This window comes from Leptonychotes weddellii, chromosome 13 (assembly GCF_054177405.1).
Source record: "Leptonychotes weddellii isolate Sample4059 chromosome 13, ASM5417740v2, whole genome shotgun sequence".
Lineage (NCBI taxonomy): Eukaryota > Metazoa > Chordata > Mammalia > Carnivora > Phocidae > Leptonychotes > Leptonychotes weddellii.
In genome coordinates, this window is record NC_138381.1 from 6,903,246 (window position 1) to 6,927,447 (window position 24,202).

At 43.4% G+C, this 24,202-nt stretch overlaps 1 long non-coding RNA gene across 4 annotated transcripts; it reads right to left on the reverse strand.

Moving 5' to 3' along the window:
- Nucleotides 1-1,832: 1,832 nt before the first annotated feature.
- On the reverse strand, nt 1,833-23,128 carry LOC115939763 (uncharacterized). Of its 4 annotated transcripts, none has more exons than XR_014139551.1 (5): nt 22,395-23,127; nt 21,029-21,203; nt 16,076-18,991; nt 12,104-13,341; nt 1,833-11,560 (listed from the first exon to the last, which is right to left on the reverse strand). It is a non-coding gene; the product is annotated as an uncharacterized LOC115939763 (long non-coding RNA). The 4 variants fall into 4 exon arrangements; XR_014139552.1 differs by having other exon boundaries at nt 1,836-13,099; nt 13,247-13,341; nt 22,395-23,128; XR_014139550.1 differs by having other exon boundaries at nt 1,840-13,341; nt 16,076-16,288; nt 18,530-18,991; nt 22,395-23,125.
- Nucleotides 23,129-24,202: the final 1,074 nt, after the last annotated feature.

The window sequence follows — 24,202 nt, forward strand, 5'->3', positions numbered from 1 at the left end:
ATAAAACCATGTCTTTACTCTCTGACTGAAGAGGTCAGACACATGCTCATGTACATATTTAAATTGAGATTTTAAAAATTTAACAATCCTTGTAAATTAGCAAGGTAAGAGATGCGAATAATTAGCCAATTAAGCCAACCTTTATATGGATTTTTTAAAAACAGTAGTATATAGACCATTTCTCTGCTTCTCCTGCCACTCATTACCACATTTACCACTTGGTAAAGATACAAAAAGAAAAAAATAAAAGCTCTATGGACCCTACATATGAGAAAAAAAGAAAAGAATATTTAATATATATGTGCAATGGAATATTACTCAGAAATAAAAAAGAATGAAATCTTGCTCTTTGCAATGACATGGATGGACCTAGAGGATATAATGCTAAGCAAGATAAGTCAGTCACAGAACGACAAATACCATATGATTTCACTCGTATGTGGAATTTAAGAAACAAATGAGCAAAGGTTAAAAAAAAACAGATGCAAACCTAGAAGCAGACTCTCAACTCTAGAGAACAAACAGGAGTACCGGGGGCGGGCGGAAATGGGTGAAACAGGTGATGGGGATGAAGGAGGGCACTTGTGATGAGCACCAGGTGATGTGTGGAAGTGCTGAGTTACTATATTGTACACCTGAAACTAATATTACACTGTTAACTGGATTTCAATAAAAATGCACAAAAAAGAAAAATAAAATAAAAGCTGTATTGTAGACAATGAAAGCAGAGATTAATATTGGCTGAATCTTCATTCAAAGAATAGAATTGAGGGGGCAGAGATGTGGCGGAGAGAAGGAGAGCTAGATCAACTTAAACATAGGGCAAAAATCATAACTATCCTGTTGAGAAAATCCCGTAGAACGATGGGGGCCAGTTTTCGGATGTGTTGTGTCTTTTTGATTCATCCATGTTGCCCCAGTTCCACTCTTACCTGAAACATCTGTATATTCATTCGTGCATTGCTCTGGGCAGAGAAATGGACAGAAACAGAAGGATTGCAACTCTTGCGGAGCAGTGTTCAATGAGTAACCAGATCGGGGAATATACAATCACACATCGCGATAAAGGCTCTGAAAGAGAAGAGCAGAGTGACCAGGCAAGACCTTCCAGAGGAAGTGACATTCAAGCACCGAGGACCATCCAGACCATGAGCTGTGCGTCATCGGTATTTCGGGTCACAGGTGGTGCACGGTGAGTACGAAGGAAAGAAAATCATCCTGGGTCTGAAGGTCAGAGGTTATCCCAGCTGCAGCGGGAAACCAAAAGAATAGAGGGAATCATGAGCCAATCTGCATTTAAAGGGGAAAAAAACATTTTGGCTACTGTGGAAAGGAGTGGGGTGGGGGCTCAGCAAGAATGGAAGTAGGGAGATCCACATGTGATCAGGAAGAGGTACGGGGCTCCAGAAGGTGGCCCTGAGGAGGTGGAGAGGTAAACAGATACAAGACATTTAGTGGTAGAATCAGGAGGATCAGATGGGGAAGCAGGGAGGCAGTGCTTATGTTTACTGTGTGTGTGTGGTGTGCACGTGCGTGTGCGTGTGTGTGTATGTACTTATGCCTCTACTTCTGAAACTTAACTGTATTGTTTCTACACCAAAATACTAACCTTTCCTCTTAAAAGCAGAATTACTGAATTTGTACCGGGTGACACAGAGAAGTACCAAGTAATATAACATCGGTTGTGTTGATTTATGTACATAGAATAACACCAATTGAGTGTCATGACTTTACTGATAATGGAAGCAAAACTGTATTTGGCCAAATGCTTTTAAAATTTAAAAAGAAAAGATTAAATGATGATTATCCCCTTGCAATTCTGATTGTATGTCCATTGTTCAGTCTGTTGATTTTTCCCTTGGGAATATTCACGGGAAATGAACAAGTTGAATCCAAAAATATTCATCTCCAAATCTATAAATTATAGTCTAATTCATTTCCATTCTAGGGGAGCATTTTCAACAACATGCAAAGTCTGTGATAAGAGTATCTGTCTCAGCCAAGCAACTCCCAGGAGGAATAATGGAACTGCGGATACTTCTAAATCTTATTAAAATTACAAGGACTAAAATACTCTAAATGGGCAGAGCTGCTATCCTCAATTAGTTCTGGACTTTCTGATGAACATGGAGGTCACCTGGGCAAGCTGGTTTCCATCTGGCGGAACCGGATTACCAACTTCTGTGGGCAGATTCTTAAGTGAATTGATTTCAAAAGGTGTTAGGTGCAAGGTGGAAATTATAGGAGACTGCAGGTGTAGGGGTTTGGGAAATACTTTTAAATTATAGAACACAATGATAAAAAGGCTATAACTATAATGGCTATAACTTTCCCATAAAAGAGTTTGACACAAGCAGGTAGCTAATCGGGGGCAATCTCTACTAAAAGCCAGAAGAATGCCCAGAACCACACTACCTTTAAGCGCAGCCCACAATCCACATATTTACCTGCATCTGTTCCCATAAGACTGTCCCTGGGCCTGTACCTTGCATAAAGCTTTATCTTATCCCCATGATGTCTCTATTCTAAGGAACAGCCCAAGGATTTTTGACTCCTCTCATCGGTAATTGTTGTCGAAACAAATCAGGGTAATGGTTGTAAACGGCTTGAAAAATTTAAAAGTGCAAAGCAAATACAAGACAATGTTATAATTACTTATGATTTCATCTGTTACATTTTATTATAACTATAGACTTGAAGGAAAGCACAAATATACAATTATAATAATAAATGTCATACTATATAATAGGATTATATTGCTTATTGTTAATCCTCAACAAAGAGATAAATGCTAAGATCTCCTTAAAAGATTTTAACTATAGCTATTTTAATTTAATCCCAAATCCTGAAATCTGGCTTTCAAAGGATGGGATCATGGCATATGTATTTTCACAACTCTCTAGGTGACTTTGATGTACACCCCAGCTTCAGGATCTCTGCATTGATTCCATGAATATAGGTAAAAATACAATTGTAGTGGTCAAATATAATTCATTTTAATGTACATAGTTAAATTGAGATTTTAAAAATACAACCATCCTTATAAATTAGCAAGGTAAAAAACGCAAATAACCTTCCAATTAATCCACACCTTTATGTACACTGTCAAAAAATGCAGTAATACAGAGACCATTTCTCCGCTTCTCCCACCACTCATTACTGCAGTATCTCCGTCCCCTGAAAAGGAAATCTCCCGAAGGCATCTGTCTCACAGATAATCAAGGACATATCCCTGAGCGGTCCTCCTCTCTGGCTCCTCCCCAAAGCTCAGGTGCTGTATAAAGGCTCTTTGCTGCCATGGTGCTCCCTCCAGTGAGGTCAGCTGGGCTCCCGGAGGGCCAGTGCCCAGTGCACTTGTCCTCCGCTGAGCCAGTCCTGCACGGCGGTGACCTCAGAGGGCCCGCCGTCGGTGCACATGCTCTGTGAGACGCTGTGCTATCCGATGCTGTGGGGAGCACGTACGTGCGTGCATACACACCTACGCCCACACACACGCCCCATACGCGCACCCACACTTACATGCATTCCTAACCCACACCCCCCGCACACACACAACACACACACCTACACCCTGACCCACCCCTCTAAGTCACACTTCTGTGATGGTTCCTCAAAATTGCTTCCTTTTGCTTCCAGTGTCACTCCCAGATTTGTAAAATTAGTGGTTTCTGTGTTTAGTCCCCAGACGTGAGGCCCTCACCTGGAAGGTAGATGCGTGGAAAAGGCGAGTGAGCATCTGAGATGTAACAGGATGAGGGCTGAGCTGGAGGCTGAGTGAGAGACAGCGACTCAAGTCCAAATCCGTTCTCTATGAATCTACAATCTAGGACGTTTCTATCACACCAAGTTTGGCTCAGCTCTCTTCTCCCTTATTTTCTGGAGCTACTCATGAGAAAAGGTTTCCCCGAGGGGCCTGGCAGAAATGCTTGACTTTTAGCTTGACTACAGCTTAGGTTCAGGCTGTGAGCTGTTAATGTCATTCCCTGAGTCCTTGGTCTGCTGTGGGAGAAAAATCTGACAGACCAGTAATATCACAAGGATAATCATGGAAAAGCCAGTTTTATTGATGATTGAACACACAATTTAGAACACATTTAGGAAGAGCTGTTCCAATGTTTATCTTCTATTTTCCATGAAAGTGTGATCAATCTGTCACATTATTCCTTACCGTCCTTACCCTCCTTACTCCGTCCAAGAACAGTTTTGTTACAGAGTCAAAAAATCCTGACCACTGCTCTGGAAAATGACCCAGCCCTGCGCTGGTCCATTAAGCAAGCATGTCATTAAAGCCTTCTTTGTCAAAGCTGGTCTTTCCCAAGGTGACTGTGTCTCCTGACTGTGAACCCACCCGTGTCAGACATTGCTGGTCAGGCAAAGCCTTGGTACTTATCCCTGATTGATGAAGAAGAGGGAACTCCGGGACGGCGTCTATTACTGTGGAATCTGGGAGGGTGAGCTCCCAATTCCAGATAAACATCAGAAATGCCTGCTACCTTGCAGATCTGTCTCCGTAGTTCTGAATCAGGCTTCCCGATGACATAATTAGCATCATTTACCAGGCTGTGAAATTCATACAAGCATACATTTTCATTTAGAGGAGAAACAGAACTATATTTTGGTCTGGTAATTCCCTCATCTGGCTCTAAGTCAGGAGGATGCAAACATGTGATCTCAAACAGCTTTTTTTTTTTTTAAGGTTTTATTTATTTATTTGAGAGAGCACAAGAGCACAAGCAGGGGGAGGAACAGAGGGAGAGGGAAAAGCAGGCTCTCCACTGAGCAGGGAGCCTGATGATGAAGGGCTCTATCTCAGGGCCCTGGGATCATGACCTGAGCCAAAGGCAGACACAACCAACTGAGCCTCCCGGCCGCCCCTCAAATAGCTTTAAAAAAAAAACCTTTCTTTTGAAATAATTTCGGACTTACAGAAAAGTTGCAATAATAGTATAAGGAATACCCATATAGCCGTCAAGTGGATTCCCAAATATTGAAATTTTATCACATTTGCCCTATCATTCTGTCTTAATATGTATAGCACATTTTTTTCTGAACGGTTGGAAAGTAAGTTGCAGACATAATGACTCCCTACTCCTAAATACTTTAGTCTTAACTAACCACATTACAATTATCAAAAGCAGGGAAGGAGTATTGATAGAGTACTATCATCTATCCTAGGGAATCTTGTAATAGTTTTGCCAATTGTCACACTAATGTCCTATGTAGCAAAAGAAAAGGAAACAGAACTTTAATGCTTTTGGTATAGGGCCACAATGGTGCTGAGATTCTTTCCAGTAACAGGGTAACATTAGAACTGTTAGGACTCAGTACACCATAGTCCTGGTTGAAAACATCTCTTCTCTTGGTATTTAGGCCTCGACACCTGCTGAATCAAAACTATTTTCTTTTTTAGAGAGAGAGAGAGAGAGAGTGTGTGTGTGTGTGTAATGTTGGGGGAGGGGCAGAGGGAGAGGGAGAGAATCTTTTTTTTTTTAAGATTTTATTTAGTCATTTGACAGAGAGAGACACAGTGAGAGAGGGAACACAAGCAGGGGGAGTGCGAGAGGGAGAAGCAGGCTTCCCGCTGACCAGGGAGCCCAATGTGGGGCTCGATCCCAGGACCCTGGGATCATGACCTGAGCCGAAGGCAGATGCTTAACGACCGAGCCACCCAGGTGCCCCAGAGGGAGAGAGTCTTAAGCAGGCTCCACGCCCAGCGCAGATCCCGATCTCACAACCCTGAGATCATGACCTGAGCTGACATCACGAATCAGACGCTTAACCGACTGAGCCAGCCAGGCGCCCCTGAATCAACGTTCTTAATTGCAGAGTGAGAAATGGACACAGAGACTGTTGATTATGTGCCCTTTATTTCTTGTCTGTTTCTCTTCTGACCAACTCAATCGATCTCAACAACACCTTACTGATGCCTGGTACACCCAAGGTTCAGGGAAATTCAAGGTTAATTTAAAATGCAGTCTCAACAAAATGTTGAATCAAAATGTTATTAAATAAACAGCAGCTAAATTAAAATAGTGGTAAAGAGGAGAGATGTGATAGATTGAGTCCCTATTGTTTGGTAGATGCCATATCAAATGATTTATATACATATCTCATTCAATTTTGACACACATGGTGAGATTGGTATTATATTTCCTGTTTCATAGATGAGGAAATTGAGGCTCCTAAAATAAGGAAATCTGCCCAGCATCTCGACTCAGTGAGACTCAGAGTCATAACCTGAACCTGCCTCCCAAGCCTATGAGCTGCTCCAGGAAAGTAAGAGGTGGGGACAGATTATGTGGAGCAACAGGGAGGGAGAGAAAGAGGGAAGGAGAGAACAAGTTAGTGGAGGGCAGGGAGTCTTCCATGTGAGCACAGACTGAAGAATGGGTAGGATTTTGAGAGCAAAGATGAAAGCACAATCCAGGGGCACCTAGCTGGCTCTGTCAATGCAGTGTGCAACTCTTGATCTTGGGGTTGTGCATTCGAACCCCATGTTAGGTGTGGAGATGACTTAAAAAATAAAATCTTAACAACAACAACAAATGAAAACACAATCCAGACAGAAGGGAAAGCCAGTGGCTGTGGGGTCCTACACTTTGACTCCACAAAATAGCCAATTTTGGTTCCCATGACAGAACAGAGGAGACAGCTTCTCAAAAGTCTGAGTCTGCCCAAGGGCCGCTGCAGTGACATTGGGGAGCTCGAATAGGTAATTGAAACCATTAGGCAGGAAACAGCTTCTCCCTGGACACAGCGGTTGGTAAGCTCTCTTTTCTCCACAAAGTGCTTTCTGATTTCTTGCTTTTTTATAAGGAAGACCTACCTATTTAAGAGAAAGAGTATAAGATAGAACTGGGAGGACTTTTTAAACTTCAGTATTTCTTCAGGGTGCCAGTCTGTTAAGTGTAGACAGAAGCAAAGGGTCAGGACTCACCGGCCTCCTGCGCATTGGTCAAGTGACAGACGGTACAGTTCCCAGGGAGGCCATCTGGTTGGGTTGACATCTACATTTCACTTCCCTCCCTCCAAGTTCATGAGCTCTGTCTACCATTTTTTCTGGGTAGAGTGCTCACTTACTAAGTTGATAAAATTATGAATGAGTGACTAGTGAGTATTTATAAGTCATGTGCTATCTTTTTTTAAAAAAGATTTTATTTATTCATTTGAGACACAGAAATACAGAGAAAGAGAGAGAGAGAGCATGAGCACTGGGAGAAGCAGAGGGAGAGGAAGAAGCAGACTCCCCGCTGAGTCAGGAGCCCGATGTGGGGCTCGATCCCAGGACCCTGGGATCATGACCTAAGCTGAAGGCAGACGCTTAAGCATCTGAGCCACCAGGTGCCCCAAGTCATGTGCTATCTTATAGAGGTAGCACAAGAACCCCAGTTTGGTAGTGCCCAAAACCATTTTGCTATAAGCATTCCTTGCAGAGAGTTGTAGGGTTACTTATCTGGTTCAGTTACAAAAATAACATAATCGTTAAAAAATAATAATGAGAATAATCATGATTAACAGTATAGGGTTTAGAATCAGAAGACTTGAATTTGGTTTAATTGGCTTCTCCAGTGATCAACTGTGTGACATTGAACAAGTTACTTCGATACGGCTCAGTTGAAAATGTTGGAATAATAATAGCACCTGCCATGAATATAGCCCTTCAAAGTAATCATCATTCAATATATCCTAGCTGATATTAATATTAGACCCTCAACATCAACCACTAGTATTGTTCTTATGCATTTTTATTGCTTTTATTGGCCTTCCAGAGAAAACCATGGTCACTATGCCCTGGCCTGCAGTGCCTGGAAATTTTACTGACAGGTGTAACCAAAATCAAGAGAATCTTGCAGTGTTTCTTTTTATAAATGTGTAATTAGAGGTACATGGACTTTTTTGTTCTGCTTTTTCATGGAACAGAGGATAATCATTGTTTTCAGTTCTCCTACAAAGTATAATCATCACTGTCATGTGGCTATGCAATATTTTAACAAGCAGACTCTGTGCTCAGTACACAAGAAGAATTCAATAAACATTTAAAGATTGGGGGCACCTGGGTGGCTCAGTTGGTTAAGCGACTGCCTTCGGCTCAGGTCATGATCCTGGAGTCCCTGGATCGAGTCCCGCATCGGGCTCCCTGCTCGGCGGGGAGCCTGCTTCTCCCTCTGACCCTCCCCCCTCTCATGTGCTCTCTCATTCTCTCTCTGTCAAACAAATAAATAAAATCTTAAAAAAAAAGAAACATTTAAAGATTGAATTGGAACGTTATCAAAATATGGCACTACACTTGGAATAGTAAAAAGTATTTCCGTGCAATGTACTGAAAAATCTGGTGATTACCCTTTAGTGAAAGAGATTTATTTGGGCTTCTACATGACCATCAGTGACCAGTTGTCTATAATTTGGGAAAAATATTATCCTACAAGAAAAAAGATCCCCAAAGCACCACCTCCATCTTAAAATGAATGACAAACAAAAGCTTCTCTGTAAAGGATTCATACCTCAAATTTACAATAGAGCTTGCAGCAACATGAATTGAATGATCTCTACAACATCTTTAAATAACATTTTTTCTTGTTACAAAGTATTACATTTACACTGCAGAAAATACCGATAATAAAATATACAAAAATAATATATCAATTGTAACATTACCACATCCTGGATAGAACCACAGTTAATTTAGCTATTTTGTATAACATTTCAGTCTCTTCTGCCCTGTGTGTGTGTGTAAGATTTTATTTATTTGACAGAGAGAGAGAGAGAGCACAAGCAGGGGGAGCGGCAGAGGGAGAGGGAGGGAGAAGCATGCTCCTCGCTGAGCGGGAGCCCAATGCGGGACTCCATCCCAGGACCCGAAGATCATGACCTGAGCCAAAGGCAGATACTTAACTGACTGAGCCACCCAGGTGTCCCTGTGTGTGTGTTTTTAACTCATCCTTCAGTGCACATGTTACAAAACTAGACATTTTTCACTTAACAATGTTGTATTAATGTCCTATTGTTGCCATAACAAATTACCATCCACTTGATGACACGACACAAATTTATTCTGTTAACAGTTCTAGAGGCCAAAAGTCAGAAATGGGTCTCACTGGCCTGAAACCAAGGTGTCAGCTGAGCCGTATTCCTTTCTCGAGGCTCTAGGACAGAATCCATTTTCTCGCCTTTTCCAGCTTCTGTAAGCAGCTGCAGTCCTCAGCTTGTGGCCCCTTCCGTCTTCGCAGCCTGCACTGGTCAACGGAGCTGCTCTCACCCTGAATCACCCCGACTTGGACTCTCCTGCCTCCCTCTTTCACTTATAAAGACCCTTGTGATTACATGGGGCCCAGGATAATCTTCCCAACTCCTGTTCAACTAATTAGCCACCATAGTTCCATCTGAAACCTTAATTCCCCTTTACCATGTAACAGAACAGATGCCCAGGTTCCAGACACAGACACGGACGCCTTCTGGGGGAACATTATTCTGCCCACCACAAATACATTCTGAGTATCCTTATAGGCCTTGACTGTTCTTCTATCTGTACTCTCATTTGTAATCTCTACAGTGCATTTTATTGTAGGGATATACCATAAACCATTATACCATCTTCCTACTATGAGGATATATAAGTTCCTATCATTTGTAGTTCCTGGGTAATAAAAAGAAGAAGTTATAGCCTTAATTAATACTGCTATATATATTTATATATTAATATTTCTGAGAAGGCAGTAGATGAGTTTCTTATCAGTTCATACTTGCACCATGCAGGTGTGAGCTGATATTTCCTGATGCCCTCACAAACACTAACCATTATCGTCCCTTTTCAATCTCTGCCAGATGGAAAATTACCTCTCATTTTTATTTGCGCTTTTTTTTTTTTGGATTCTATTGAGATTGACTATTGTTTCAGACTTATGTTGGCCACCCAAGGTTCTTCATTTGCACAGTGCATGTCAGTCATTAGTGAACTCTTGTTAAGCACGTAATCATGTCAGCAACCTTGACAAGGAGACTTTGTGGGAGGTATTTTCACCCTTAGTGAAACCCCTCCACTCATGATATTATTAAATGCCCACATTGCTCCTGCATTTCTGCATCCTAAGAAAGCTCCACTTGTACTCTCTGGGTATGACACAATTTCCATGCCCTCTGTCACTGATGGAGTGAATCATTTAATACCAAGTGGCAAGATGGCTGTCGCTTGCCTGAGCTCCACGCCAATCAGCGTTGAAAGTAAACCCTCTCAAGATGACTCTTCCTGGGGCGCCTGGGTGGCTCAGTTGGTTAAGCGACTGCCTTCGGCTCAGGTCATGATCCTGGAGTCCCGGGATTGAGTCCCACATTGGGCTCCCTGCTCAGCGGGGAGTCTGCTTCTCCCTCTGACCCTCCCCCCTCTCATGCTCTCTCTATCTCATTCTCTCTCTCAAATAAATAAATAAAATCTTTAAAAAAAAAAAAGAAAAAAAAAAGATGACTCTTCCTCCTTCTTCAAGTGAACTTTGCCTCCGTGTGTTACTGGGTAACCCCCCTGGACATGATGAACCGTTAGGACTGTATTTCTATACTGATAGAAAATTCCTGCTGCCAGCTATTTAGATTTGCTGGAACTCTTACCCAGGATATGATAACCAACCCGGATTTTAGAAACTGTTCTTATGTTTATATTAATCATTATTATTTAGTACTCTTTGTTTTTGGTTCCTACATGCATTCCAGAAAAATAAACAATTCCTATGCAGCAAGCTGCACTGCACGAATATGACCTAGCCCAGTGGAACTGACACTTCAAGATCCATGTCATTTTTCTATATTTTATATCCTCATATCTTTCTTTTCATATTTATTCATCCAAACTTGGAGGGTGGGGGAAGATACAGAAACTTAAAAATAAAACAAAAAAAACACAGTGAGTCTTCTCATATGAAACACATCCCAGTGTTAAAATAAATGAAAGAATATTGTGCAATTTCCAGGAAGATGTCAATAATGCCTGGCTGAATTGGAACAAATACCAAAAGGCTCAGAAATGCTTTCATCCCAATTAGAGGCAAATACTCCACTGTAAGTCAGGGAGTATTTGTAAGTGGAGGGAGAAAATCAGGCTACAGCCAGGGATTGGGGGTAGTCTGGGTCCCCCAACCCTCCACATCACCAAGGTTTGTTTGTCCTGATTTTGTGATGAATCCTGTTTCTCTGGGTTTCGGGGTTTTTTTCAGAAATCACCCTGCATTTTAACCATTCCTATGTGCAGATTTCAAACAATGAAGTAAGCACAGCATGCCCCAATTTTGTGTTTGTGGATGATATGCTATCAACATGTGACTGGCATCTAACACTGATTTTCAGAATTTCCCTGAAAGAACATATCTTGATAGGCCAGATGTGAACTCCAACCAGGGACCCGAGTGCACCACAGGCTGCTGAGCTCAAGGGTTGGGGCCAGCTGGCTGCCACGTGGTTGCAATGTGATCATGCCCCTGCACTTCCACTTCTCTCTCTTAAAATCAGAGAATGGTGCTGACTTCCTCACAGTGTTTCCGGAATTAAATAAGTGAATACATGTTGAGTATTTCATCTGTCAGTTAAAAAAAAAAAACAGCAGTGAAAATCAGCAGCTTCCCTTACAATTCAGGAATTAATTGGCTGCCGGCAAGAGAGTTCCACTTTGGCTTTCAGACATCACCCACCCACAAGATAAAGACTCTAAAGGTGGTAAAATATTTCCTCCATTTACTGACCTTGGGCCATAATCATGTATGTAAAACTCTGAATTAGAATTCAGGAAATTGTCTAAGTCTGTGAATTCAGCCCTATTTGTATGAGTGTTGAAAACTTATTGAGATTATTTGACACATCGATTGTTCTGATTAGAATTAAAACCGTGGCTTTATCACGATTCAATCTCACGATTATTCCCTGTGGTACCTACCATCAGACTCTTCTTAACGACATTGACTCAAAACCGAATCCACAGCCTTAGTCCTAGCTCCTAGATGGAGGTTATCATTAACCTAAGTAACAGCCTTTAGATGAAAAGTGGGATTATATATTTTCATTATCTCAATACGTAAATCATTCCATTGTAATGGTACCCCAAATCCATAAAATAGGTACTCACCACAGGAGAAGTGGCTTTATCTTAGAAAATGAGTCTCATTGCTCGGTACTTGGTCCACATCCGAATCCTCTTCTCATATAAATCAGAAACACTCTTCCATTATTGGGCCCTACACCTGGGACAACCATTTCTGATCCTTGTTTCTAGTAGCTTTAAGTACCAAGAAGTTAACTTCTCCAACCATTCCATCCAAACCTACTGCAGTAGATCCACGAACTGACTGATTCGGCCAGCATTGGCTGAGCACCTGCCATGTCAGATCAGGCCATGATCTTGAACCTTCCTCTAGGAAGGGCAGAGATCCCAAGGGAGCAGATGTAAGTGGTCACACCTGAGGGCTTCACGGTCTCTCAGGTGATGCTGAAATGTGAGTCGGGAAGGGCACCTGTAGCAGAAGGGGACCCACCATGTAGGCTCCATGTAAACAGTGAGCAGCTCTGAGGTGGGAGATCTTCTTCAAGACTTCGTAACGTAAGACAAACTCTTCCTCTGTGTGGGACAACAGCGTATACCAGATGGCCATGGACAGTTTCTGGAGGTGATCCTCCTTATCACTCACCACACCACACCCCTCCCCTCTGGTGCCTCCAGCCAGCTCAGAGCACTTCTGCAAAGAGATTCCTCTGGTAATGCAGCAAGCCCTTGCCTTCTGTTTACAGGCAGCGACTTCCACTTTGTTCCACAGAAGAAAAGTTGCTGCACTCCTCTAAAAGCAAATGAGGAAAATGTCACTGCTGACAAATGAATCTTATTTTCCTGCCATTGCCAAGAGCGCCAGGGGAAAAGAATTTGGGAAGAAAATCAGCATTTTTCCTGACCAACCCACCTGGGATTGGGTCTTGGTGCCTACCGAGAAAGGAGAGCAAGTTTAGTGTTCAGTAAGAGCCAGTTTTATCCACAGCCAGGCAGGTGAGGGCCTAGACATCTGGAGCATCATTGCATCATTAATTCTGGAGCCAAAGCTGGAGAAGGCACCCTTTCTCTGCCTCTTAGTATCTTCCTCCATAACAAGATGATAATAAAACACATATTTACGTCAAAAGGAAGCTACTTACAAAAACTGGCTTCATGCCTAGACAGGTCTTTGAACAGACTCAGTGCTCATACTCAGTTAAAGGCTCCTCCCTCGGACAGGCCACCCACCTGGCCCGGCAGCAAAGTTACAGGAAATTTTCAAAATCCAGCGCAGCGGACCACCCGCCAGGGCCGTGAGTCTCTAGAGCCTCGGAACGATAATGCTGGAAAACAAGACTTGGAAAATGGTACGGCTTGCATTTGACAGGAATCGATAAATGTGCCAATTTTTTTAATTTTTCTGAATGTAACATCAGAGCCTCTGGATGTCTCCTGCAGAAAACCTCTGTCACTCAAGGGCAGAAGACGTCAACCAGAGGGAAACGAGGACAATACCAGCATTACAGGAGGCTCTCCGTGTGCTGCTCGATCACACCCGCTCGGTGACCCCTCTGACTCGCTCAGTCCTCCAATCAGCCCGAGGAGGCCGGACCTGTAAGGATTCCCTTTTCCCTATAAGGTCACTGAGGCTCAGGGGTAATAGAAATTAGCGATACTTATGCCAGGACCATGAAGAGAGAGAGGCCTGAGCAGAAGTGGATCAGAAGATGACAGAAAAGCAGTCATATGCCTCAGGCCAACTGATGGGAAGCTCATCTAAATGATTAAAACCTCTTATGTATTCTATAGGATATTTCTAAAGAAACTACTTTTTCTTTTCAAATACAAATAGGAACATAAAAGAGACAACATGGTGCTTACTAAAGGTTCTCTTGGGATGGACAGTCCTTTGATGTATGAACCTGGTAAGGCTATGGTTGTTCTAGTTATCTGATCAAACACCAGTCTAGGGGTGACGGGGTGGCTCAGTCGGTTAAGCAGCTGACTGTTGATTTCAGCTCAGGTCATGATCTCAGGATTGTGAGATCGAGCCCGGTGTTGGGTTCCAGGCTCAGCATGGAGTCTGCTTGGGATTCTCTCCCACTGCCCTTCTGTACTGCTCTCTCTCTCTCTCATACGATAAATAAATTTTAAAAATCTTATATAAACACCTGTTCAGAGGTTGCTGTGAAGGTGTTTTGTAGATGCAAATCAAATCCATATCAGTTGACCTTATTCAGGGTGGTTCTCCTAGGTAATCTGGATGAGCCTGATTCACTTGGTTGAAAGACCTTAAGAATAGGACTGAGGCTTCCTTGAAGAAGACATTCTGGCTGGGGACAATGCCTTCAGAATGTTCCAGAATTCCCAGCTTGCCCTGTGGATTTCAGATGTGACCAGCCGGCCCCACGATCACATAACCTGATTCCTTGCAATAAATCTCTTAGTATCTATCTCCTATTGGTCCTGCTTTCCTGGTTGAACCCTTATTCTGAGACAGTTCTGAAAATGTTCACCGTAATTAGTATGTAAGACTGAGTTAGTAGGATGGTATTGTGCATTCAAAAAACTAGTATTACAAAGTGCGTTTTTAAGTGGTTTTAAAATTTTCCCTGCATTCCTATTTACTGATGCACTTATACTCTCTCAGAGGAAGGACTCGGAAATCACCTTGCTAAGCCAAAGTAAACTGTAAATTAAAATTCCTTTTAAATGATTCTGAACAAATTCTGAATGAACAGTCTAAATAAAGTTCCAGAATGTTAAAAGAGAGAGACTCCTTCCCTCTGATTTAAAGTACACATTAATGTACACACGTCTATCAGAGGGTATCCACCTAATCCCCACAGAAATTTCAAACAGCATTAATCAATTAATAGCACAGAATATTCAAATAGCATTAAGGCAATGCCAACGACATCCTGAATAGCTTTAGTTTTGTGACCCTGGACAAGTCTCTCAACATCTCTGCATCTCCAGTTCTTCATCCATAAAATAGGGATACAAATAGTGCCTGCCTTCTAGGACTATCATGATGACTAAGTGAGTTAATGTGTTGAAGTGCTTAGAAGAGTACCCAGCACATGGTTCGCAGCATTTATTTGTGGGTTTGGGAAGCTTGGCAAGGACTTCACAGAGAAGCTGATGCTCGAAAGCCTTGCATTAGGGGCAGAGCACGAGGTACACTCCTGAGCAAGGGGGAAACCGGTTTGTGCAGAGCTTAGAGGCAGGAAAGAGGAAAGCTCGTTATGTTGACTCTAATTAAACCAGCCTGGATGGTTCTTACTAGAAACCCCATGAGCGAAGATGAGTGCCAGACTGTGGCCAAAGCAAAGTCCAGATTCTAAGTCTATGAGACCATATTCGCGATACCTTTAAAACTATATGTTATGTTTTTCAAAAGAATGTTATGGCTAAACAAGCTTACAAGACTGTTAAATGAAGACTAACAGGTTTCTTTAAAGCAGGATTCCCCTCATTTAGTAGATTAAGGCTCAATCTACTAATGTGCTGCCCTCCGAGGGCCAAACGCAGCAGCTCCCGAAATGCGCACCAGCGCGCTCTTGCTCCAGAGCACCTGCCCCTTCCTGCAAACCAGCTGTATCAACTCTTGTTTTCGGAATTCCTGATGCTCCGGCACCTAGGTCCTGCTGACTGACACAGCTCACCTTTCCCACACAAACCAACCAAGCCGAGCGCCCCCACCCACCACCTCCTCTCTGTGGCTCCTACAGCCCAGGCTATACGACTCCGCCCTCATCACCCGAAGGGCAGGTACCAACGACGGACATAACCTCTGCACCCCAGAGCCCACTGAAATTATTGAAACAAGCCAATTCTTAGCCTGCTTACCCTGCCTGGCTTGGGCTTTCCTGAGGAAACCACCATAAATGCTGCTGCCCACCCTCCACCATGGCTCCCACCGGCTCCAGACCCACCCTGCTCTTCCCGGTGTGGCCCTGCGTGGCCCTGCATGGCCCTGCGTGGCGAGGCAGGCCCCTCCTCTTGAGAACTGTGAGTTCAGTAGCAATTGCTGATCTGTTGGCCTCACCATACCCAAATAATCATAAGACCTACATTTTAGAACACTGGTGTTGGGGCGCCTGGGTGGCTCAGTTGGTTGAGCGTCTGACTCTCGGTTTCGGCTCAGGTCATGATCTCGCGGTTGTAGGATCGAGCCCCGGGTCGGGCTCTGCGCTCAGCGGGGAATCTGCTTCAGGTTCTTTCTCCCTCTCGCTCTGCCCCTTTCCCATTCCTGCTTGCATGTGCACACGCTCTCTCTCTCTCTCCCTAAAATGAATAAATAAAATCTTTTTAAAAATAATAAAACATCAGTGTTGGCAAGGAAGAGCTTTCAAAGACTTTTAAGCAGAAGAGTCACATTATTATGTTTTACAAGTATTTGTCTTAAGAATTACCTCCATACCTCTGCACCACATTCCAAATCTCCAGAGCATCTCTGGAACCCTGGGAAGCTCAAAACCAACCTGAACGTTTGAGAGATGCAGAAGGGTCTGGAGAGCCCAAACTCCCACCTATCTAGAAGTCCTGATAACCTTGATGCTTCTTTGGGAGCACAAAGGGCCATGAGGAGAGCTGTCCTTTAACCCAGCCCAGATCCCCGGAGTGTGGGCAAACCCCAGCAGTCTTAGGAAAGGTGCAGCTTCTTCTCTATTTGTAGATCATTCTAGAGGCTATGGCAATCAAGATTTGTGATTCACCCAAACTTTTCAATCACAGATACACAAAAGGAACTGAGAAACTTATCCTGTCTCAACACTTTGACCTCATTTTTTTTTTTTTTTGGCATCTACAATGGGGGGGGTGTTTGTTATTTTGTAAATTATCTTCTAGCTCTGAAATTCTGTGATTCAAAATTACTCTACTAAGCTACTAATTCCAGCAAATTTTATAATCCTATAAAATTGCTCTAAGTCATAAAAAAGATTGATGCAAAATTTTTCCATCTCTATGCACTTTTTTTCCCCTTTGCTCTACTATGCCTGTTCTCCAAAGTGCACTTCTCTTTTGTTAGTTACAATCACCCTACTATTTATTGTGAGCCAATTAAAATAAATATTTTACTTTGGAAAAGGAAATGTACTTCTTTCCCCTAGACTGGTGCCAACCTTCATTCCACACCTTGTCCCATCACTTAACCAACTGTAAGCTTTATCTGCACTTGGAAAAGGCATTAGGGGATTAATGACTCATTGCCCCACCAAAGCTCTTTTAGGTTGAGAGGACACAGGCTGCATCCCCTCCCCCCAGGGGCAGCACTTGGCAGACCTCTGAATGGGTACTGCAATGACCTTGCTTGAAAGTAAGGAAATGAATCATAGGGCTTGACCAAAACTTACTAGTTCTGTCTCCAAATGAAGGAACAATGATAAAACCGATGGTTGCCTGATAAGCAAATTGGAGTAAAGAGTGGAAGATGGAAGTACATTAGCTTGGTATCTTCTGAAGGGAGAACTCTGCAACTCTATAGAAGCTGCTTTGCTGGCCTTCCTGTCGTTTCTCCTCAGGTGGGATCTCAGATTCCTTATATGTAAAATGTCAGGTTTGAAACAGGTGATATTTCAAATTAGGATCCTTAGTCATTGAATATGGAGTCAGTGCTGAATCCATTGGCCATGCTGTTTTTCCAATAAGGAAAATAGATACCTGGGTGTTACTGGATTGTAATAAAGCTACCAAAGAAGTATGATCCTTGCTTAAAAAGGTATTTGTGCAAAGGAGAAAAAAAGACCCTACAGTTGGGAGCATGAATCTTGATAGGCAGGCCAAAATCGGAGTGCGTGAAGGCACAATTGGAAGAAGAAAGCAAACAGGAAATGAAAAGACAATGGACATTTAGCTTGGCCGATGGATTATTGGTCATGAGGAAGAAAGGTAAAAGCGGTAATGAAGTAGAAAAGATTTGCTTCCATGACTCAGCAGTGTGGAGAAGCAGGTATAAATGAAAGCAGGGACACGAAGAGATGTGGACCGTGGATTTCCTATTTTCTGGACACTAGTGCCAGAAAAATTGTCTCTGTGGATGCATCCAACTATTGCAGTCAATGTAATTATTTTTTTTTAAATCAACGTAATTATTCTTATTCTCTTGTGGAAACTGCTAGATGTATTCATTCAATAGGTATTTACTGAACTTCTTCTTATCCATAACTGAACTAATAACCATGTAATATCTATAGAGATAAATAATTTTTGCTTTTAAGAAGTTTGCTCTTGGGCGCCTGGGTGGCTCAGTTGGTTAAGCGACTGCCTTCAGCTCAGGTCATGATCCTGGAGTCCCTGGATCGAGTCCCGCATCGGGCTCCCTGCTCGGCAGGGAGTCTGCTTCGTCCTCTGACCCTATCTCCTCTCATGTGTTCTCTCTCTCTCAAATAAAATTAAAAAAAAAAAAAAATCTTTAAAAAAAAAAGTTTGCTCTTAAGGGTGGAAATGGGTAAATTAACAATTCACTGTAATCTCAGTGCTGCTGCAAGTGTATAAACAAAAAGACCAAGGAAAAAATATTATTACCAACGACTCCATGCTGAAGACAAGACCGAAGCTCAGCTTTAAAGAATGGATAAGATTTTGACGGGCAAACCGAGGAAAAGCATTCTAGAAAGATGGAACGGAGGGAATAAAGGCATTCCTTAAGATGGTTTACAAAACTATTCCAAATATGACCTCTGCTTAAATGTCCTGCTCGTCATTATTTAGGTGGTATCCTCAGCGGGGGAAGTCCCGAACCCACTCGGCACATCTGTACATCCTTCTCAGCCGGCTCTGTGGATAAGGGAACCTCTTGCCCCTTCAGATCAATGTGTTGCCACTTAGAGTCCAGCGCTGCTAGCGTCTCTCAGACTTCAGGAAACTAGATGCCATCACGTCCAGTGTTTGCTTTATTGGTCAAGGGAAATCAGCTCTCCGATTTCAAGCTTGAGGGTGCTGTGCAGGCTTGTGTTTTAGAAGGTCTGTTGCAGCGGGTGGCATGACCTGAGTGAGCAATCACAGAGCAGAATGATTCAGACATAGCCTCACGGACTCAGCTCGGAGAGCACACTCCATCCCAGCAGGACTGCAGGTAACGTACCTGACCTCTCAAGAGCTGCTCTTGATACACATCTCACATATCAGCTAACCAATAATCATTTCTAGTGAAATATTAAAATAAAATCTGGGGAGGTTTTTAAGATTATTTTCTTTAACTGGAATGACAATGCTTTCATGTCCTCTGAATGTTTAACATTTTCTGTTTTCAGAAAGCTCCCAAATTGTTGTTCCAAAGTATATTAGTTTTTTTTTTTTTTAAATATTTTGTTGATTTATTTGTCAGAGAGAGAGAGCACAAGTAGGCGGAGTGACAGGCAGGGGCAGAGGGAGAAGCAGGCTCCCTGCCGAGCAACCTGATCCCAGGATCCTGGGATCATGACCTGAGCCAAAAGCAGACGCTTAACCAACTGAGCCACCCAGGTGCCCCCAAAATAGGTTTTAAAGATATACTCTGTAAACTGTGGCTGGAGGGAGGCATTATGGGGTAGTTCCCTTTTTTATTCTCCACATTTTGAGTTGTTTGAATTTCTCACAGAGTGAATACATTTTTCATACTATACATATATACTTTCCGCATTCAGAATTTTCACAGGTTGAGAAATTCCTGATTTGTTGTTCTATGTAAAGCAACCTCTTTTAACGTCTCTCGGCGCAGGTGAACTACATGTATCTTTTGCCTACGTCGTGATGCCATGCACTAATACATGCTCATAAAAGTTTCATGAAATAAAATAATCAAGACGTAAGCAAGCAATATTCGTCTTTCAGCACCAGGAACACGGAGAGAGGCCTGGCCCTCAGTGTCTTGACATTGCTACACAGCTGAATTCTGGGGTAAAAGAGGGACGGAGAAACAACGGAATGGGAGTCTCCGAGGTGGCCCTCGCCGACCTCGGGGTCCTCTGGAAGGCGGGCCTCTAATTGCCTAGTGGGTACTGTTGGGTTTCAGACGAGCCGCAGGTGACTTCCTGCCTGCCTCAGCTGCAGTCCTCGGGCTGCCTTGTCCCTATCACCCCCAGGGCGGTGTGTGGGGCCCAGCGACCCTGATGCTCAACCAGGATCACAGCCCTGCTTGCTGCCGTGCCTAGGGCAGGGCGGCCACATCTGGAGGGCCACGAAGCACAATCAAATGTCACACTGCCACCGCACCGTGCTGGCTGCCGCTCAGCAGCCTGCTCTGCCTCGTGGGGGGCTAGTTTCCTAGACACGGGCTCTGCCGGCCGAGGCTCCTCAGCCTGATGGCTTTTTTACTCACAACTTGGGCTCAAACCTAAGCGAAAGCTGATTCGGAAATGATGTCAAGAGAAAAAGCAATGCTGAGTTTGCTTCCTGGTGAGTCTGAGATCAAGAGCTGTCACCTCCCTTCCCTGGGAATGGGAGGGCCACACCGGGTGGCTCCCTCAGTAGAGCCCAGGTAGTACCCCTGTGGGAAAATCAGCCTGGAATGGCTCTGGAAAGTTCCTTGGCTCCCACATCACTAAGTCAATCTGCTGCCTCATCCAGGACAAGCCCACGATGAGTAACTCGAGTCCCCGGTGGGGTTTGGGTATAAAAAACCAGAAACCACCCTAAGAGCCTAGGGGTCTTGAGAAAGAGGTATAATTAATTCTTTACCAGTGGACTTGTACAGTATCCGCAGGTCCTCCTTATCCAGCCTTCCATGGCAAGGCCCCACCGCCTTGCCTTTACCTTCAACCGTGTCTTCAGGACCCAGCCCGTGTCTGCATCTGTCCAGGTGGTAGTTTAAGGCTTTTAAATCTGAGCTCACAGACCAGCCTAATGTTGAGTTTGGATACAGGGGACTGAGGGTGGTGGTGAGGACACTCTGAAATGCTGAATCGGGGTGCAGGTCTGGGGATGCCACTGACCAAGTCAGGGAGACTGTGCAGGATGAATGAAATTTTTTCTCTCCCACCTCATTACTACAGTCCTTGCTAAGGTTCATATGTGACCAAGAAGGATAGAAAATACTTATTATACCATTTTTATTTGTTTGCATTCCCATGAACTTCAGAGTACAGGATGCGACATGTCGAAGCAGGGAGGGTCTGCATCCTGACACTCCCCTCCACCAGCCTTCACTTTTTGTTCCTATTTCCAGTTTACTCTATCAACTCCATCTTCACCAGAGACTTCCTGTCTTCTCAGTCCTTCCCTGGGTAAAAACAGATAAATTTTATATTCTTTTTTTTTATTAAGATTTTATTTATTGATTGAGAGAGAGAGAGTACAAGCAGGGAGAGTGGAAGAGGGAGAAGCAGGCTCCCCGCGGAGCAGGGAGCCCAGTGTGGGGCTCGATCCCAGAACCCTGGGAGCATGACCTGAGCCGAAGGCAGACGCTTAACTGACTGAGCCACCCAGGTGCCCCTAGATTTTATATTCTTGAATGAAACTTATTTGTATGAAAACTTTCCCTTTGCCTCTAAGGTGTAAAATTATAAGCAAATACTATAAAGGAAAGGTTATCCCTGATATTATCTTCGGCTTAAGACTGGTTCAAAAGGTAAATCCATGTATGTCTTAATCCGAAGAAATATCTAGAGAGAAAATTGATGCTTTACTCGTGAGACCTCTCCCAACCACGGGATGCTGGAGCCCCCAGTCTGGGGAAACCTACATCAGAGCACCATGTCTGTGGATGGGGACTCTGTGCCCATCCAGTGTCCAGACTAAGCAACTGTTTTCTTTCTTCTTCCCCATTCCTCCATTAATTTACATTCGTTCCCTCCTCAATCTTGGAAATCCCAAGACTTCCAGGCACTAGAAACACAAGCATCACTGTTGTCTCTTGCTGGCTTCCTTCACCCGTGATTAAGATCAGGCTCCAGGTAAAACACAGCCCTGACCCGGGTTCAGAAGTAGGAGGAGAAAGGGGGAAGTGCTGGGTTCCTGATCCTCCCAGCATAGCGAGTGTCTTGGTCTGCTTAGGCTGTCCTCGTATTACAGACTGGGGTTGCTTAAACAACTAACATCTATTTTTTCACCATTCTGGGGGCAAGAAGTCCCAGATCAAGGTGCAGGTTGGTTTCTGGGGAGGGCTCTCTTCCTTGCTTGGGGATGGCTCCTTCTCCCTGTGTCCTCACATGGCCTTTCCTCTCCAGAAGAGAGTAAGCTCTGTGTCTCTGCCTCTTCTTATAAGGACACAGGTCCTACCAGATTAGGGCCCCACCCTTATGACCTTGTTTAACCTTCCTTACCTCCTTAAAGGCCCTCTCCAAATATAGTCACACTGGGGGTTAGGGCTGCAACATACGAATTTGGGAGGAGGTGGGACACAATTCAGTCCATAGCAGTGAGTGAACTGGTAAGGTTGCAAGGATTCGAGAGTCAAACACTAAACCTTTACCTTTAATACATGACGGCTGCCAGATGAGGATGATGTGGAGAGCAGTGGGCATGACGGGTGTGGTTAAACTTTACAGCCATTAGATGAGCAAGAAAACTAAGAGAGAAAAAAATATGGCTTTGATCTAAGTATATGAGATTAACACCAGTATTAATTATAATCATTTACTTACAAATTGCAAGCAATTTGAAACTGAAGGGTATAAAGTGTCCTTACCCCATCGAACCATGCCACGAACCCTACTCTTCATTTTACCCTTACATCCACAACATCACTTGATGGACTGAATGAACTATTGAAAAAATTAATTGCTTGGAAGAAGGAAGTGTTAGCAAAAGAAGCTGGAAAAAATGAGATGGAGAGTCTAATGGGGTAGGGTTCATCTAAGCACTACGTAATGGAGAAGAGACTATGGCCAATGAAGTCTTATAGCTAATGCATTCATCCATTCATCCCATAATTATTGAATGGTTGTCTGTTGGTGCTTGATGAATCAGACAGATGAAATCAAGTTGGCATTTTAGCACGATGATGGGCTGCCCCATGGACGAAGGATGGGAAGGGGTAAGATTGGAAGCAGAGGCCACTGCAATGATCCTGGTCAAAAATAACAGAAGCCTGAGCAACCTGATGACTTAGAAGGTAATAGGCAAATTCAAGGGACAGGTATTTGGGAGGAAGAATTTCAAGAAACACTTCTTAAGATCAAGGCTATAATAATGGCAGTTAAAACTAATGAGTATTTACTATATGTCTTTACACTCTTCATCTAAGGGGAGTTAGAACTAATGCAGTTAGAAGTGTGCATTCAGACCTTAGCTCCCCCTCACTAGCTCTGTGACCTTGAAAAGTTCTTAACCTCTCTGCACCTCAGTTTCCTTGAGAGTTTAATAAGGATTAAATGAATTCATATATGACCCTGTCCTCATGCACTTTGGTGTCTAGTCATCTAGTACATCCTTTCTCTGACCTTAGGATCAACTAACGCACCTTCTCAGGAAGCAGATATGTTAGACCATCAATACTTCATTACACTGTAACTGGCCACTTTTAATCTATGTTTCCCCCAGGGCATAGGCCAGGTCCTGGCACATCCTAAGAAATTAATTGTGACACGGCGCCAGATCCTTTAAATGACTTCTCTAACCACACCTAGACCCCTTTCATCACTTAGGGGAGCACTTCTCATGTATTCCTTTTTTTTTTTTTTTAAAGATTTTATTTATTTATTTGACAGAGAGATAGACAGAAGAGCACAAGCAGAGGGAGTGGCAGAAGGAGAGGGAGAAGCAGGCTCTGCACTGAGCAGGGAACCCGATGCGGGACTCGATCCCAGGACCCTGAGATCATGACCTGAGCCGAAGGCAGTCGCCTAACCAACTGAGCCACCCAGGCGCCCCTTCTCATGTATTCCTAACAACCTCTTGGGATGAGGGAATTTAGAATATTACTACATAGACATTAGTTTAACTTTTTAAAGATTATTTAATTACGTTGGTAGTATTTGCTTAGTATTTATACTTTGTATAGTATTTTAGCAGCAGGATTCACCTCTCAATAATTTTCCAGTGTTAGTAAGAAAATTGCTCCCAGGCTCAGCCCCACTGTCGGTATTCCATTTCTAAACAGGTCAGGAGACACGGAAAATTCTGAAAGTCTGGGATGCCCTTTGCCCTGCAAAAGTCCCATCGGAGCCTTGCTACTCCACTGATACTCGCAAGCATCCTCTTGCACAGTTAATAAATGGGGATGTTTCAGGTATTTCCCCTGGAGATTAATGATATAAAGCATAATTAATAACATTTTAA